Source organism: Balaenoptera borealis (assembly GCF_965194805.1).
Source record: "Balaenoptera borealis genome assembly, chromosome: 9".
NCBI classification, from domain to species: domain Eukaryota; kingdom Metazoa; phylum Chordata; class Mammalia; order Artiodactyla; family Balaenopteridae; genus Balaenoptera; species Balaenoptera borealis.
Window position 1 is genome coordinate 36,021,306 of NC_138873.1, and position 15,614 is coordinate 36,036,919.

Sequence of the window (15,614 nt, forward strand, 5' to 3'; positions counted from 1 at the left end):
CTGGGCTGTTCAAAAGACAATTTACATGAAAGCGTTAACATTCTTAACCAAGGAGAGGCATTTGTATTCTTTTCACCAGTATAATCAGGCCCAGTGTGTGTTTGGAGAAACAATCCCCAAATCTCATACATTTTGTTTAGCCAGGAAAAATCCTTGAAGGATGAGGGAATCTCAGCCATTGTTCTGTTTTATTTCACTGGTTCAATTGCACATTTTTAAAAAATATGATCCAACATTAGCAGATTCAGAAAAAAACACTGGGGTCAGAACACTTGGGAGGTAAAAGAGAAAGTCAGTGTTTAATATGCCAAACTCAGGCCCCAGAGGAAGGTCCTCCTTCTAATCATCCAATGGGTTAGAAGATTATGTACTTTAAATCAACAGGTGTTTATCTCATAAAATCCAAATATTATACTTTTAACAACCTCCTTGGCTGCCCTTAAGATACTTAGGATAAAATAGGAGGAAAAACTCTCTTTTCCCAGAGGCAATGATTTCAGTTGGTTGACCAGGTCTGTGTGCATGTGTGTAGAATAGTGGAGAGGAAGATAAAGTGAAAATATGGTCTTTCTTATTTTGCAAAACATTCACTAGAAGAACTGAAGACATCAACTATACAGATGTCAACATTTGGCCTCTTCCAGCACCCATTGCTCTGAAGAGAGTTCAAATCCTTTCCAAATCAGTGGGAAGATTTGGTCCTCACCAAGACCTACAGTAAGGAAATCTTAGTCAGTGCAAGCCATGTGTTCAATGCCTAGCAAAGATACCGGCAATGAATAGTGTAAATATGTAAATTACACTGACATGTCTTTTACGTTTTATTTGAATATATATGTGTATATATATATATTCATATATAAGCAATCTTATAATACTGAATTAAAGTTTAAATATATTCTAGGAAAATAATTTTTTTCTATATTGAGCACTGGCTCATCTGACTTAAGAGAGTTATAAAATGCGAAATTGAGTTTTACTTATATTTCCCTTAATGACTTATTTGTAAGTTAAAATTTAATATTTACTGCATACCTGATATGTTCAAGACACTGTGCTAATAAATCAAGTGTGGGAGGAAGCAGGAGAGAAATAAGATGTGGTCCCTGCATGAAACAGCCCACAATCTATTCCAGATACAGACACAGGTCACTAACCCTAAAGCCAGCATTCCATGATAAGTGAGATAACAGGGGCCACAGAATACTGTGGGAGAACAGATACATGAGCAGACCTTGGAATTTGAGTACAAGTCTTCCCTAAGTGAGGAAGGATATTGCAGGCAGAACAAGCATGGTCAAAGGTATGGAGGCATAAAGAAAATGTACCAAAATTTAAATACTTCTTTTTCTCTTTGGCAAGAGAGGAAACAAATTTGGGGGATGAGTAGAGGGGCATTTTCAGGATTGTTTGTTCTCTGTTTACTCTGGGGAATGCTTAGATCCCTGTAGAAATTGTCTGACACATATTTAACCTGCAAAGGAAGAAATACAAATCACTAATAAATATATTTTAAAAATTCAACCTAGGGGATTCCTTGGTGGCGCAGTGGTTGAGAATCTGCCTGCCAGTGCAGGGGACACGGGTTCGAGCCCTGGTCTGGGAGGATTCCACATGCCGCGGAGCAGCTGGGCCCGTGAGCCACAACTGCTGAGCCTGCGCGTCTGGAGCCTGTGCTCTGCAACAAGAGAGGCCGCAATGGTGAGAGGCCCGTGCACCGCGATGAGGCATGGCCCCCGCTCGCCGCAACTAGAGAAAGCCCTCGCACAGAAACGAAGACCCAACACAGCCAAAAATAAATAAATAAATAAATAAAAATTTAACAAATTCAACCTAACTGGATAGCAAAGAAACACAAATTAAAATAAGATATTTATTTTTCACTTACTGAATTAGAAAATAAAAGATAATAATACTCTGATTTGGCAAGAGTGTGCAGAAAATGGACATTTTTGTATATTTCTTTGGCTATGTCCTAAGGAAATAATCATTAATCTTCAAGAAGATATAATAACAAAGACAATCATGGGGAAATTATTTAGTTAAAAAAAAAAAAACTTGGAAAAAAACTAAACGTCCAACAATAAGAAACAGGTTAAAAAATTAGTGTACAAACCTATAATAAAATATTGTGCAGTCATTAAACATACTAGAGAATAGTTAATGAGATGGATTTATGTTTACCCTTTATGTTAACTGAATAAAATCATGTCTATGTATATATAGAGACAGAGAGCTATGAGAATACACACAAAAATAGTGGCATAAATTATATCAGTGGTAGATATAACGATAGTTTTTGTTTTCTTTTTCTGCTCATCCACATTTTCTAAAATTTATAAAATGAGTATACAGTGATTTTATATCAAGAAATATTATGTATCCAACTTTACAAAAAGCAGAGGCACAGTTATTGATTCTTATATTAGGACAAGAGCTGGGTACTTAATTGTCGTGAGCACAGTCTTCCTTCTACCAGTGAAAGGAAACATTTGGAAGAGAAAGAGGCCTTTAGACTCTCCTCATGAGTAAAAATCACTTATTATAGTGTGAAGTTATTGACCTCTCTCATTTTCCTAGTCACTCCATGTAGCAAGGCTGAGTGCTCCCATGTGATTGTGTGGCCACCCACAGAATCTGCCCCACACCCACAAATGAATAGACAACTTCCGGGGAGTTCTCTTTTCTCCAAAATTGCCTTCCATTTGATCATTTTGTTAAGGACCTAAGGGAACACATTAATTCTTTGAAGTTGCTAGAGTATGTCTATACCTATACCATGGCATAAAACAGACGTTCAACCAAGTAGGGGGAAATGTTCAATTCTATGACATTATTCTTTTAACGTACTTTTAAATATAGTCAAACTCTCTGCATTTTTCCTCAACATTTAACAAGCCCTGTAGTTTATTGATTACAGAGGAAGTATGATCTCTTGCAGTGGGTTTAGCACGTGACTAAGAAATAAAGGTCAGGACTTCCCTGGTGGCACAGTGGTTAAGAATCCACCTGCCAATGCAGGGAACACGGGTTCAAGCCCTGGTCCAGGAAGATCCCACATGCCTCAGAGCAACTAAGCCCATGTGTCACAACTACTGAGCCTGAGCTCTAGAGCCCATGAGCCACAACTACGGAGCCCGTGAGCCACAACTACTGATGCCTGTGCGCCTAGAGCCCATGCTCCACAACAAGAGAAGCCACTGCAGTGAGAAGCTCACGCACCACACGAAGAGTAGCCCCCGCTCGCCGCAACTAGAGAAAGCCCACTTGCAGCAACGAAGACCCAACGCATCCAAAAATAAATAAATAAATTTATTTTAAAAAAAGAAATAAAGGTCAAGACAACATATGTGTGTATGTGTCATTATGCAGGTATGTGAGAAAGTGAGTGTAACCCTGATAATCAGGGCCTTGTGGCAAATAACATAGAAATAATGCCAAGTTTTATAGTTTAGGAAAAATATGATTTTCCTAAAGAATCTTAATGTTGCCAAAAAGTAAGCTTTTCTCTTGGGGTGAGACACTCATTTTGCTAGTTCAGAGCATTTGGTAACTTAGATAGGACAAAGGTAAGATAATACCAGTATGGTTTGGTTTTAAAAGATCTATGCTCTTCCTCCCCTTAAAATGATAGGAGAATATAAATTAAAAAGCACAGTTTTATTTTTGACATTCAATAGTGAAAAAGTAAAGATAGTTTCATAAAAACAAGCCTGTTGATTTCAACAAACTCCATCCATCACTGTACAGTGAGTTCTGCTACAACATACATATGTATTCCTAAAAATCTTCATTAGGCAAAATTGTTCAACAAAAACACAGGACTTATGAGGAAAATGGGGTGAGTGGCACATTACTCAAAAAACTTTGTTAGCATAGAAGACAAACTTATGGTTACCAAAGGGGAAAGGAGGGGAGGGGTAAATTAGGAGTTTGGGATTAGCAGACACAAACTACTATATATAAAATAGATAAACAACAAGGTCCTACTGTATAGCACAGGGAATTATACTCAATATCTTATAGTAACTTATAATGAAAAAGAATATATATATGTATAACTGAATCACTTTGCTGTACATCAGAATCTAACACAACGTGAATCAACTATACTTCATAAAAAAATAAAAAATAAAGTTGGAACTGAAAAGGCAAAAACAAAATAAAACAACAAAAAACTTTCCTAGTTATACATTTTAAAGAGATAGAGACCATTCATATGGATTTTATGCAATCCCAGTCAAAATCCCAGTAAATTTTTTGTGGACATCGAAAACCTGATTCTCTAGTTTATACGTAGAGGCAAAAGACTCATAAGAGCCAACACAACAGTGAAGAAGAACGAAGTTAAAGGGCTGATGCTACCCAGCTTCAAAACTTACTATAAAGCTACAGTAATCAAGATAGTGTGGTATTGGTGAAAGAATATACAAATAGATCAATGGGACAGAACAGAGAGCCCAGAAATAGACCCCCATAAATATGGTCAACTGATTTTTGACAAAGAAGCAAAGGCAATGCAGTGGAGCCAAGACCTCAACAAACGGTGTGAGAACAACTGGACATCCACAAGCAAAAAAATGAATCTAGACAGAACTTCAAACCCTTCACAAAACTAAATCAAATGAATCATAGATTTAAATGTAAAATGCAAAACTATAAAATTCCTAGAAGATACTATAGGAGGAAACCTAGATGGCCTTGGATATAGTGATGCCTTTTTAGATACAAAATCAAAGACAATCCATGGAAGAACTAATTGATAAGCTGTACTTCCTAATAATTAAAAACTTCTAGTATGTGAAAGACAATAACAAGAGAATGAAAAGACAAGCCACACACTGGGGGAACATATTGACAAAAGACATGTCTAATAAAGGGCCATTATCCAAAATATTCAAAGAACTCTTAAAACTCAACAATAAGAAAATAAATAACCTAATTAAAAAATGGGCCAAAGACTTTAACAGACACTTCACCAAGGAAGATATATAAATGACAAATAAATATATGAAAAGATGTTCCACATCATATGTCATTAGGGAAATTCAAATTAAAAAAATATAAACTTATTGGCATAACCAAAATCCAGAATACTAACAACACCAAATGTTGTTGAGGATATGAATGGAACTCTCATTCATTGCTAGTGGGAATGCAAAATGGTACAGCCACGTTGGAAGACAGTTTGGTGGTTTTTGCAAAATTAAACATACTTGTCATATAATCCAGTAATTGCACTTCTTGATATTTACACAAAATTTTGAAAAATTATGTCCACACAAAAACCTGAACATGGATATTTAGAGCAGCTTTATTCATAATTGCCAAAACTTGGAAGCAACCAAGATGCCCTTCAGGAGATGAGAGAATAAATAAACTGTGGTATATCAGACAATAAAATATTACTCAGCACTAAAAAGATAAGAGCTATCTAGCCATGAAAAGACATGGAGGAAACTTAAATGCATGTTACTAAGTGAAAGAAGCCAATCTGAGAAGGCTACATCTTGTATGATTCCACCTATATGACATTCTGGAAAAGGCAAAACTATGGATACAATAAAAAGATCAATGTTTGTGGGGGCAGGGCAAGGGGCAAGGCAGGAGGGAGAGATGAACAGGCAGAGCACAGAGGGTTTTAGGGCATTGAAAATAGTAATGTATTATAATAAAGGATATACATCACTATACATTTGTCCAAATCCATTGAATGTACAACACCAAGAGTGAACCCTTAGGTAAATTATGGACTTTGGGTGATTATGATGTGTCAATGTAGGTTCATCCTTGGAAAAAAATGTACTATTCTGGTGAGTGATGTCGATAATGCAGGAGGTTCTTCATGTGTGGGAACAGGGGGTATATGGGAAATCTCTGGACCATCCTCTCAGTTTTATTGTACATAAAACTGCTCTAAAAAATAAGGTCTTTAAAAAGAATATAGAAACCTAATTTTAAAATGGTAGCATTTGTTAAATGGCTAAAAAGTATATAGTATTACAATAAATACGGTACTTTACTTTGAAAAAAGACTTGAAGTTTTCTTGTGCAAGTGGGTATCTGAAAGGCTAAACCTTGTGAGTTATTATGAGCCACTGGAATAAAGTTTATCTGGAATTGGACTGCGAGTTTTAATATAGGTTTAGATGGATGTGGCTCATAATACACAGAGTAAACTGAGTTAGTTAGATGTCTGAAGTGTCCACATGTGTGCATTTTGTGTATCCTTATGAGGCTTTGTTTAGATTTCCCAGAGAATGCATAGCTCAGCTGACACCTTGATTTTGGCTCAGTGAAATCCATATCAGACTGTGACCTCCATAACTACAAGACAATAAATTTGAGTTGTTTTAAGTCACTAGGTTTGCGATAATTTAGTGGCAATAGAAAACTAATACTCTATCGGACATTTTTCTTATTTTATTCATTTATATATCATGTGTCTCCCCTTACTAGAATGTAAACTCTACAAGGGCAAGAGCTTTGTTTATTATATCATTCCAGTTCTTAGAGCTGTGCCTAGAACACAGTAAGCACTCAATAAAATTGAATTGAGTGAATAACACAAAATTGCATTTTGTCTGCCAAAGAATTTTATTCTTTCCGTAGACTTCAAAACTTTATGCTTTCTAACTGGAAAAGGAAAAGGAAATGTTTGGCAGAGATAAAAGTGCATTGGCCATTTTAACCTCAATATCAGAGGATTGTCATGCTTAGCGTTTGCTATACTAACAATATGTTCCTTCTCATTCTGATTCAGCTCCCTTATAAAAAGGACATATCTGCCTCGATATTTACAATCCTTTTCCAAGGCACATGCTGTTAGATTTTAATTTGAGTCTTTAGATCTCCATGTAGTGTATTAACTGGAGAGCTGACATCATTATTTTTAGAGCTATAAATGGTGGTGGAGCTGCCATCAACTTATTGGAGTTTATTTGGAATTGAAAAATTATTTCATCATTGGTTATTTTTCTAGGGATATGTGAAAAATTCCTGGAAATACTAATTTTAAAATACATTTCAATATTTGTAGGTTTTAGCATGTAAATATAGGGACAATTTTGCTTCTATTTTTAGTCTAGTAGACACCATTTATGAACTTTCATGAGACGGATTCAGTAGCCCATATCAAAAACAACAATTCCAAGTTTCCTTAACCACTGACATAATTTCCCCTGGGCCCATATATATCCAGAGCTGGGCTGGTGGGATACAGAGTTGAGAAGACTGAGAGGGAGTGAAGGGCTTTCAGCTTAAAAGTTATCTTTTGTTGACTAGAAGATTCTCATGAGTTCTGTTCTCATAGATTACACTTACTTCTAATCAAAATCTTATTGTCAGTGATTGATCTCAGTCTTGTCTATATCCAATGTTTATAATCCAATGTTTATATCCTGGTCAAGTAAGGTGTATTGAGAGAGAAACAAACAACAGCAGCAACAAAAACAAAAAAAAACTCTAACCTTAATTAGATTGTCAATGAGAAATTCAAAACAGAACATTAAAAAGGCTATTTGGAAACATTAAACTTAAATATTAGAAACTTTATTTTGTCTCCAAAAGCCTAAGTTTAGGCAATACTTTTGGTAGACTTTGGGCTTAACCATGAGAATCAATAACAAGAGACACATTTGGGAGATATAAACCACCCATGTTATAGTTGTATTTTTTTAAAAAGAGGATTGCAGAACACAAGTTTCAATCAATGACTGTGAACACTAATTCTCTCAGATGTATAATTTCAGTTTATTATTTAAAATTTGTTAAATTCTTCTACGGCTAGATCAGTTATTTCTCCTTTCATAGTTTATCTGAATAAGAATATTAAATAAAACACAAAGAGAAGCTTTTTGCACCAGATTTGCTCAGAATCTATTCCAATTCAAGAACTCCAATATAATTACTCCCCTTAAGCCCAGGGCCATAAGCATCCTACAAAATTTCCATGTAGCAACCTTCTTGACTCTTGTTGACTCAGATTAGGTACTTCAAACTCCACCTGCCATCCACCCTCTCATAACCTTTTACTCTCATGATCTCTCCAATATTCATCACTTTGGCTTCATACTAGAATTTTTCCCCTCATTCTATCCATTTTGAACTTATGAATTCTGGCTGGTTTCCCTTTCTCTCTCTCTCTCATTCATATTCTTTTTTTTTTTCTCTCTCTCTCTCTCCCCCTTTCTCCTTTTATTAAATTAATACTAAAAATTAAACAATAAAGCTGTTACCAAAAACAAACAAATCAACAAACAAAAACAACAGCACTAGCGCACAGATGGTTGTTTTCTTTTCAGGATTCCAGTCTCAAGAATTCAGCAGGGGCTTCCCTGGTGGCGCAGTGGTTGAGAATCTGCCTGCCAATGCAGGGGACACGGGTTCGAGCCCTGGTCTGGGAAGATCCCACATGCCACGGAGCAACTAGGCCCATGAGCCACAACTACTGAGCCTGCGCATCTGGAGCCTGTGCTCCACAACAAGAGAGGCCGCGACAGTGAGAGGCCCACGCACAGCGATGAAGAGTGGCCCCCGCTCACCGCAACTAGAGAAAGCCCTTGCACAGAAACGAAGACCCAACACAGCCATAAATAAATAAATTAATTAAAAAAAAAAAAAAAGAATTCAGCAGGATAAACTTGCAGCTGATTCATGTAGATAACCCCAAAAGATGTTCCTCTTCAAGTCTCCTAGTCTATTTTTACTGTGAAGTTGGCCCATTTCTTTTAAAGAATGGTCAACTAGTGACTTAAACCATCATATTCACTCTCTTATGGTTCAGAAACTTCCTGGCACATCATTTGATAATCTTTATATTCTAAATACTTTCAAGTCACTTAGTGGGATTTTTCACTCTGGTAATTAAGCGGATTGGTTTAAAAAGAAAGTAAAGAGGGGGAAAGGGTGATGCATACATAGGCTTTGCTGGAATTCATTCTGGATTTTCACAGACAATGGAAAGGACTAGTGCCTGGCAGAAGTCATTAGCTTTGCTATATGCAATATGGACAAAAGAATTACTGCAGGCAGTTAACTACTTAATTGCTGCTACTGCTTTGGAATGGATTTATTGAGATATAATTGATATATCATAAAATTCACTCACTTAAATCATCACCATAAGCAGTTTTAGAAGATTTTCATCACCCCAGAAAGAAACCTCATGCCCATTAGCAGTCATTTCCTATTTCCTTCCAACAACCCTCCCCTATTCCCAGCCTTGGCAACCACCAATCTAGTGTCTGTCCCTCTATAGAATGATGCTTATTCTAGACATTTCATACAAATGAAATTCACACAATGTGTAGTGCCCTTTAAGACTGGCTCTTTTCATTAAGCATAAAATTTTCAAGGCTCCGTTCATGCTATGGCATGTATTAGTACTTCATTCCTTTTCTTACAATTAATAGACTTTGTATTGTTAAAGCAATTTTAGTTTTATTGAAAAATTAAGTGGAAAGTACAGAGAGTTCCCATATACTACCTCTCTCATTCCTCATACACAGTTTTCTCTATTATTAATATCTTGCATTAGTGAGGTACTTTTGTTAAAACTGATGAGTCAATATTGATACATTTTTAACAACAAAAGTTTATAATTTACACTAGGGTTTACTCTTTGTGTCATACATTCTACAGGTTTTGACAAATGTATGATGTATATGCACCATTACAGTCCCATATAGAATGGTTTCATTGCCCTAAAAATTCTCTGTGTTACACTCATTCACACCTCCCTCCCTCTCTCTTCCAAACCCCTGACAACCACTGATCTTTTTACTGTTTCCATAGTTATGCCTTTTCCAGCAAAATATAATACTTTGCTGAAAATATTCCACTGTAAGACAGGTATTTTCCAATGGTATGATATACTGCATTTTACTAATCAATTCATCAGTTGATGTATGAATATTTATGATTCTATATCATGGCTGCTTTGTATAGTTATGTACAAGTACATGTATGACATACCTGCAAACAGTGACAGTTTTACTTCTTCCTTTCCAATTTGGATGCCTTTTATTTCTTTTTCTTATTTGATCACTGTGGCTATGGCTTCCAATACTATGTTAAATAAAAGTGGTGAGAGTGGGAATCCTTGTCTTGTTCCTGATCTTAGAGGAAAGGTTTTCAGATTTTCACCATTGACTGTGATGTTGGCTGTAGGTTTGTCATAAATAGCCTTTATTATGTTGAGACATGTTCCCTCTATACCAACTTTAATGAGAGTTTTTAACATGAATGGATGTTGACTTCGTCAAATGCTTTTTCTGTGTCTTTTGAGATGATCATGTGCTTTTTATCCTTCCTTTTGTTAATGAGGTGTATCAGCTTGATTGATTTGCAAATATTGAACCATCCTTGTATCCCTGGAATAAATCCCACTTGAACGTGGTGTACAATCCTTTTTATATGTTGTTGAATTCAGTTTGCTAATATTTTGCTTAGGATCTTTACATCTATATTCATCAGAGATATTAGCTTGTAATTTTCTTTTTTTGTAGTGTCTTTGTGTGGTTTTGGTATCAGGATAACAGTTGCCTCATAGAATGAATTTGGGAGTGTCCCTTCCTCTTCAATTTTTTGTTACAGTTTGAGAAGGATCGGTATTAGCTCTTCTTTATATGTTTGGTGGAATTCCCCTGTGAAGCCATCTGGTCCTGGACTTTTGTTTACTGGGAGTATTTTTTTAATTATAAATTCAATTTCACTATTGGTGATCAGTATATCTATCTCTTCTTGATTCAGTCTTGGAAGGTTGAATGTTTTTAGAAATTTGTCCATTTCTTCTAGGTTGTTCAGTTGGTTGGTATATAACTGTATAACTGTCTGTAGTATGTTCTTATGATTTTTTGCATCCATGTGATATTGTTATTTCTCTTCTTTCATTTCTTGTTTATTTGGGTCTTGTCTCTTTTCTTCTTCATGAGCCTTGTTTATATTTTTGAAAACCAGCTCTTGGTTTCACTGTTTTTATTCTTTTTTTTCTTTTTTTTTTTTTTGGTCTCTTTATTTTCTCTGATCTTTATTAATTCCTTCCTTCTGCTTTCTTTGGGCTTTGTCTGTACTTCTTCTTACAGTTCCTTTAGATAGTAAGTAAGTTAGGTTGTTTATTTGAGAGTTTTGTTTCTTGAGGCAGGCCTGTAGCAATATAAACCTCTTAGAACTGTTTTTTTGGGATCCTATAGATTTTGGAAAGTTGCATTTCCATTTTCCTTTGTCTTGAGGTATTTTTCATTTCCTCTTTGATTTTTTCATTGACCCATTAGTTTTTTAGTAGCATGTTTAGTTTTCACATGTTTGTGTTTTTCTCGTTTTTCCTGCTGTAATTGATTTCTAGTTTCATACCATTGTGGTCAGGAAAATGGTTGATGTAATTTCTATCCTCTCAAATGTGTCAAAACTTGTTTTGTGGCCTAGCATGGGATCTATCCTGAAAAACATTCCATATGCGCTTGAAAAGAATGTGTATTGTGCTGTTTTTAGATGGAATGCCTATAGATATCTATTAAGTCCAACTGGTCCATTGTGTCATTTAAGACCACTGTTTCCTTACTGATTTTCTGTCTGGATGATTTGTCCATTGAGGTATATGTGGTGTTAAAGTCCCCTACTACAATTGTATTATTGTCAATTTCTCCCTTATGTCTGTTAATATTTGCTCTACATATTTAAGTGCTCCTCTGTTAGCTGCAAATATGTTCGTGTGTGTAATATTTTCTTCTTGTATTGATGCTTTTATCACTATATAATGCCCTTCGTTTTCTTTTGTTATGGAGTTTGTTTTAAAGTCTATTTTGTCTGATATGAGTATTGCTAACCCTGCTTTCTTGTCATTTCCATTTCCATGAAATATCTTTTTCCACCCTTCACTTTCAGTCTGCATGTTTCTTTCACTCTGAAGAGGGTCTCTTGTAAGGAGCATATTGATGGGTCCTATTTTTTTTATCCAATCAGCCACCCTATATGTTTTGATTGGCTCATTGAGTCCACTGACATTTAATTATTGATAGGTACGTACTTATTCCCATTTTGTTACTTGTTTTCCAGGCTTTTGTCTTTTCTTATTTTTTTTTAATTTTAGTGAAGTATAGTTGATTTACAATGTTGTGTTAATTTCTGCTGTACAGCAAAGTGACTCAGTTATACATACATATATATATATTCTTTTTCATATTCTTTTCCATTAGGGTTTATCACAAGATATTGAATATAGTTCCCTGTGCTATACAGTAGGACCTTGTTGTTTATCCATCCTATATATAATAGTTTGCATCTGCTAATCCCAAACTCCCAATTCTTCCCTCCCCCACTCCCCTCCCCCTTGGTAACCACAAGTCTGTTCTCTATATCTGTGAGTCTGTTTTGTGAGTCTGTTTTTGTTTGGCAGATATGTTCATTTGTGTTGTATTTTAGATTCCACATATAAGTGGTATCATATAGTATTTGTCTTTCTCTTTCTGACTTACTTCACTTAGTATGATAATCTCTAGGTCCATCCATGTTGCTGCAAATTTCATTCTTTTTAATAGCTGAGTAATATTCCATTATATATATAATATTCCATTTTATATATATATCACATTATAAATACAATATTCCATTATATATATATCACATCATATATATGGATGGATTATATATATGGATGGATATATATATGTGGATATATATATATCACATCTTCTTTATCCATTCATCTGTTGATGGACCTGGGTTTTTTTGTAGTTCTCTGTTTTTCCTTCTTTTTTTTCTTCCCTTATGATTTGATGACTTCCTTTAGTGGTATGCTTGTGTTCCTGTTTCTCTAGTTTTTGTGTATCTATTGTAGTTTTTTGATTTACGGTTACCAAGGGGTTCACATATATTGACCTATAATTATATCTACTTCTTTTAAACAGATAGTCTTTTAAGTTCAAACACTTTCTAAAAGATCCACATTTTTTAATCTCCTCCCTGACATTTTGATGTCATATTTTATAACTTCATGTTTATTCCTGATAATTTACTGATTATTGCAGTTATACTTAATTTTACATTTTTTTGTCTTTTAATCTTTGTACTAGCTTATTTAAGTGGTTGCTCCTTGACCTTTACTACATATTTGCCTTTACTAGTGGGATTTTCCTTTTCCTATAGATTCTTACTTCTTGCTATAGCCTTTTCTTTTCCACTTAGAGAAGACCCTTTAACATTTCTTTTAGGGTAGACTTAGAATTGATGAACTCTCTTAGTTTTCACTTATCTGAGAAGTTTTTATCTCTTCTTTCATTTTAAATGATAATCTTGCTGGGTAGAGTACCCTAGCTTGCAGGGGTTTTTTTCCTATCAGCACTTTGAATATATCATGCCTCTCTTTTGGCCTGCAATGTTTGTTTAGAAAAGTCAGCTAATAGCCTTGTATATAACTCTTTGTTATTCTCTTGCTGCCTTTAGAATTCTCTCTTTAGCTTTTGGCATTTTAATTATGATAATGCCTTGGTGTGGGTCTGTTTGGGTTTATCTCGTCAGGGACCCTCTGAACTTCCTGTACCTGCTTACCTGCTTCCTTCTTCAGGTTTGGGACGTTTTCAGCCATAATTTCATCAAATACGTTTTTAACACCCCTTTCTCTTTCTCCTTCTAGGACTCCTATCATGCAAATGTTATTATACTTATGTTGTCCCAGAGATCCCTTAAACTGTTCTCATTCTTTTGTTTTTCTTTTTTGCTCTTCTGATTGGGTGATTTCCATTATTCTGTCTTCCAGATCACTTATGTATTCTTCTGTATCATCTAGTCTGCTGTAATTCCTTCTGGTGTGTTTTCCATTGCAGTTATTGTATTCTTCAATTCTGACTGTTAATTTTTATATTTTCTAGTTCCTTGTTAAATTTCTCACTTATTTATCTATTCTTTTCCTTAGTTCAATTAGCATTCTTATTACTAGTGCTTTGAACTCTTTATCTGGTAAATTGTTTATGTTCATTAATTTTTTTCAGGGGTTTTCTCTTGCTCTTTCAATTGAAACAAATTCCTCTGTCTTCTCATTTTGCTTACCTTTCTCTTGTCTTTATGAAATTAGGTGAAACAGTTACCTATTTTGGTCTTGAAGGGGTGAGCATCCCTATAGAGTCTGCAAATGCCCAGTGACTTTGGTGGGAGAGCTGGATTGACATGAACACAAGTTATGTCTTTCCTCAGGGTGTGTTGGTAGCTGTCACCTTGGTAGGAAGTGGAGATGGAGATGGAGTGGCTGGGGCCAGAGCCAGGTGTGAGCAGGGGCTTCTCCTCTTTTCAGTGGCTGTCACTGCCCTATCAGGGGCAGGTACCAAGTTGCTGGGGCAGAAGTGCTTAGGGTCAGGTCTGAGCTGGCTCTGTTCCCTTTAAGTGTGTGCTCTCCCCGCTCCCAGCACTGGCACCCTTACCTGAGGATAGCAGTGCTGGAGCAAGATTGGCTGGTGTGGGTGCTCAGCATGGGTCAGGGAACAGGCTGTGGCATTGGGCCACAGAGAGAGATTGGGACTGCTTCTGATGCAATGCCTGTGTTAGCACCAATAATGCTGCTCCTACCATGCTCAGATGTCCCTCGAGTCTGAGCCACATTTGTGTCTCACAGCCAAGGTCTCTCCTCAGCTGCAGCAGCCCTCACCCCAGTGTCAAGCTGTGTCATGAAGCAAGTGAGCCTGGAGCAGTTGCTCGGCTTAGGCTGGGAGGCAGTCGTGCAGCAGTTGTGGGAAACTGGCCAGCTACCCGTACAGTTTTAATCCACGCTCTCCACCCTGTTCGGAGAGTAAGCAAGCTTGTGTGTGCTCTTTACAAGTGGAGTCCAGGCTTCCCACAGCCCTCCTGTTAGTCCCACAAGCCCTCCAACCAGCCAACAGGACTTGTCTTCCCAGTGTCAGAACCCAGGGCTGGGGGGCCCAATATGTGGCTTTAACTGCTCACTCCCCAGGAAGGATCTCTGCCCATGTAATGTCCCTTCTCTTCTGAGTCCCCTCCCAAGGGCTCAGGTCCTAACCTGATCATGTCTCTTCCCTTCTAACCTAATTATGTATGTATCTTTAACAGCCTTGGCTGTACAGGAGTCTCTCTGCCAGTCTCCAGTTAGTTTTCAGTGAGAACTGTTCCACATGTAGATGTATTTTTATGTGTTCATGGGGGGAAGTGCATTCCACACCCTCCTACTCCACCATCTTGATGTTACTGTAGTCTTTCAATTTCTTTAGGTCTTCCGTTTCTTTCAACAATACTATGTAGTTTTCAGAGTCTGTTTTACAATCCTTTGTTAATTTGTTAATAATGTAATTATTTATTTTCTTTCTTCACACATTATAATAATTCATTCTCTGTTATGCTCCCTCCTTTTGGGTCCCTTGCACAACTTATATCTTCACTCCCCCATGCTCAGTAGGTCCATTATTCACCTTGTCAGTGGGGAAGAGTACTTCCATGAATGGATGAATAATTTGCTATGTCTCTTGGTGTGTAATCCCAAACAATAATGCTTTCCAATAAGGAAATATTCATACTAATTTATAAAAGTTTTATATCTTTTCCTTTAAAAATATACTCTTTTCTTTTAACTAATTACTCATTAAATGAGCTCATATACCCCCAGATAATTAAGA

The 15,614-nt window shown here is 36.2% G+C and overlaps 1 long non-coding RNA gene across 1 annotated transcript in view; it reads right to left on the bottom strand.

Moving 5' to 3' along the window:
- Positions 1-1,707: 1,707 nt before the first annotated feature.
- The window catches only part of LOC309635305, a 244,117-nt gene continuing 230,210 nt past the window's right edge, over positions 1,708-15,614 (bottom strand). The window contains exon 2 of the long non-coding RNA XR_014248749.1: positions 1,708-3,073. This is a non-coding gene — a long non-coding RNA (uncharacterized lncRNA). The remainder of the gene's footprint in view (positions 3,074-15,614) is intronic.